Raw genomic sequence first — 3559 nt, forward strand, 5'->3', positions numbered from 1 at the left:
TCATCATCATCACCAAATTTCCACTGTACCATCTTGACCTTTCTTCACTATCATCGCCGTCCTTTGGAAGACCCCAATCGCACAGAAGACACCTCCCCCCCCCCCCCTTCGTCTTCCTTCACCTCCTCCACCGCGTGTTCATCCACCTCCTCCACCTCGTCTTCCTCCACCTCCACCCCTTCGTCTTCCTTCACCTCCTCCACCTCATGTTCATCCACCTCCTCCACCTCGTCTTCGCATCTCCTGCTTCTCGTCTTCCTTCACCTCCTCCACCGCGTGTTCATCCACCTCCTCCACCTCGTCTTCCTCCACCTCCACCCCTTCGTCTTCCTTCACCTCCTCCACCGCGTGTTCATCCACCTCCTCCACCTCGTCTTCCTCCACCTCCACCCCTTTGTCTTCCTTCACCTCCTCCTCTTCAACCTCTTCCACCTCCTCCAACTCGTCTTCCTCCACCTCCACCCCTTTGTCTTCCTTCACCTCCTCCTCTTCAACCTCTTCCACCTCCTCCACTACCTCCATTTCCTCCACCACCTCTTCCACCTCGCCTTCCTTCACCTCCTCCTCCTTGTGTTCATCTACTCCCTCTACCCCCTCCAATTCGTCTTCCTCCTCCACCTCCTCCACCTCCTCCACCTCCTCCACCTCCTCCACTTCGTCTCGTCTCCCCCTATTCCTTCGTCAGGAGGGCCTTATCGCCAGCCACGTAAAGGCCAGCAACGAGAATCGACAGCTTGTGGTCAGTGAGGAAGGCCATCGCGCGGTAAGGTCATAAGGTCAGGGGTTAACATGTCACTGTTGACATTTACTAGAGCAGCTTCTTGCACGAATAGAATTGTGAGGGAGGAGGAGGAGGAGGAGGAGGAGGAGGGGGGGGGGGACGGTAGAAGGAGGAGGAGGGACGAGGAGGAGGAGGAGGAGGGGGACGATAGGAGGAGGAGGGGAAGGAGGAGGAGGAAGAGGGAGGAGGAAGAGGAGGGGACGAGGGGAGGGGAGAGAGGGGATTCGGTGGGGTTGAGGGAGGCGAAGGGGGGAGGGGGGATATAGGAGACTGAGGACGCGGGGGAGGATTAGGAAGACCCCAGTGACAGGATAATGCTCGACCTGGCCACGAAGCTTCGAGAACTGGGTCAATCTGCTCCGGGTAGAGGATTCGAACTGGTTTGGGTCGAAGGCTAATGCTCTTTATTAGGATCGAATCCCACATCTAGATCCGGTAGTATAAGCGCCCCAAAGCGGGGTACGTTTCTCGAGATTAAAACCCAATCGACAGCCTTCCCTTCGACATCACTTTCGTATTTAAGGATCAGTCTAGTCTGCTCTGAAAGCGTCTGTTATTTATTGATCAATCATTTGCTCCAGTTTGGGTTTGAGCTTGACTTGCACGCCTTGGACTCTGTGACCCTTTGCAAGCTCTCCTCCCTCCACTCTTCCTCTGTTTCTTCCCCTTCCTTCTGTTTCAATCTTTACGTTGCATTTCCTCTGTTTATCTTTCAGTTTTCTTCGTCGCCTTCCTTCTGTTTCAATCTTTCTGTTGCATTTCCTCTGTTTGTCTTTCAGTTTTCTTCGTCGCCTTCCTTCTGTTTCAATCTTTATGTTGCATTTCCTCTGTTTATCTTTCAGTTTTCTTCGTCGTCCTTCCTCTCTGTCCTTCTCTTCCTCTTTGTCCTCCTCTTCCTCCTTCATCCCTTCCTCGTTACCCTCCTCTTTGTCCTCCTCTCCTTCCTCTTCCTCTTCGTTATCGTTATCATCTTTATTATTCACCGATTTCCTGTTTTCCTCTTTGTCCTTTGTCCCTCCGTCTCTTTTTGTTTTCTCTCTCTCTCTCTCTCATCCCCTTCTTCTTTTTATTCTTGTTATTATTATTTCTTTCTCTCTCTCTTTGACTGCCTGCTTCCTTCTCTTCCATTGTTCTCTTCCTTATCTTTTCAACACATCACATATCTTTATCTTTTATCTTTTTGTCCTCTTCCTCTGCTGTCCTTTCTTCCATTTATAAGTTTGCTTCTTTATTTTAAATTCGCTTTATTATTTTTCTTCTTTTAATTGCCCTTCTTCCGTGTCATTTTGTTTTTATTTCTATTTCCTCCTCTTTCGCATCCTCCTCCTTCTCTTCGTCGTCGTCGTCTTCCTCCTCCTCCTCCTCTTCCTCCTCCTTCTCCTCTTCCTCCTCCTCCTCCTCTTCCTCCTCCTCCTCCTCCTCCTCCTCCTCTTCCTCATCCTCTTCCTCCTCCTTCTCCTCTTCCTCCTCCTTCTCCTCCTCCTCCTCTTCCTCCTCCTCCTCCTCCTCCTCCATTTCTTCCTACATCTCATTCCCTCCTTTTCTTCTTCCTTCTTCTGTTTCCGCCTCCTTCTTCTGTTCCTTCGTCCTTCCTTCTCTCTCTTCTTCTGTTTCCTTCTTCCTTCTTCGTCCTTCTTCAGTTTCTTCCTCCTTCGTCTTCTGTTTCTTCCTTCTTTTATCTCCTTCTTCTTCTGTTCCTTCGTCCTTCCTTCTCCCTCTTCTTCTGTTTCCTTCGTTCTTTTATCTCCTTCTTCTTCTCTTTCTTCCTCCTTTTATCTCCTTCTTCTTCTGTTTCCTCCTCCTTTTATCTCCTCCTTCTTCTGTTTCTTCCTCCCTCTTCTCTCTTGTTTCTGCTTCTTACTCCTGTTATCTCCTTCGTCTTCTGTTTCCTCTTCCTTTTATCTTCTTCTTCTTCTGTTTCTTCCTTCCTCTTCTCTCTTGTTTCTGTTTCTTATTCCTGTTATCTCCTTCGTCTTCTGTTTCCTCCTCCTTTTATCTCCTCCTTTTTCTGTTTCTTCCTTCCTCTTCTCTCTTGTTTCTGCTTCTTACTCCTGTTATCTCCTTCGTCTTCTGTTTCCTCCTCCTTTTATCTCCTCCTTTTTCTGTTTCTTCCTTCCTCTTCTCTCTTGTTTCTGTTTCTTACTCCTGTTATCTCCTTCGTCTTCTGTTTCCTCTTCCTTTTATCTCCTTCTTCTTCTGTTTCTTCCTTCCTCTTCTCTCTTGTTTCTGTTTCCTTTCGTCTCACCAGCTTCCGGTTTTTGCCTCGAACGGACACCCAATCAGCGGACGTCGAGGTTTCAAGGACAAACTCTTAAATTCCTCTTTCTTGTTCCTTCCTATCTTCTTTTTTTTTATCTATTATCATCCTCTCTCTCTCTCTCTCTCTCTGTCTGTCTGTCTGTCTCTGTCTCTATCTCTGTCTCTGTCTCTGTCTCTGTCTCTGTCTCTGTCTTACTCTGTCTCTGTCTCTGTCTCTCTCGCTCTCTCTCTCTCTCTCTCTCTCTCTCTCTCTCTCTCTCTCTCTCTCTCTCTCTCTCTCTCTCTCTCTCTCTCTCTCTCTCTCTCTCTCTCTCTCTCTCTCTCTCTCTCTCTTTCTCTCTTCTTCTCTCCTGATTCCTTCTTTCTCGCTTCTCCCTTCTTTTGTTATCCTTTCTCATCCTCTCTCTTCCTCCCTTCTTCCTCATTCATCTTTTTTCATATTTTCTTTTCCTTTTCTCTCACTCTCATTCCTCTATCTCGCTCCTTCCTTCTTTTATCATCTTTTCTCCTTCTCTCCTT

The 3559-nt window shown here is 47.9% G+C and overlaps 1 pseudogene; it reads left to right on the plus strand.

Annotated features, from left to right (window-relative positions):
• The first annotated feature begins 1095 nt into the window (after positions 1-1095).
• The window catches only part of LOC125035932, a 3862-nt pseudogene continuing 1398 nt past the window's right edge, over positions 1096-3559 (plus strand).

Source organism: Penaeus chinensis, chromosome 20, assembly GCF_019202785.1.
Source record: "Penaeus chinensis breed Huanghai No. 1 chromosome 20, ASM1920278v2, whole genome shotgun sequence".
NCBI lineage: Eukaryota > Metazoa > Arthropoda > Malacostraca > Decapoda > Penaeidae > Penaeus > Penaeus chinensis.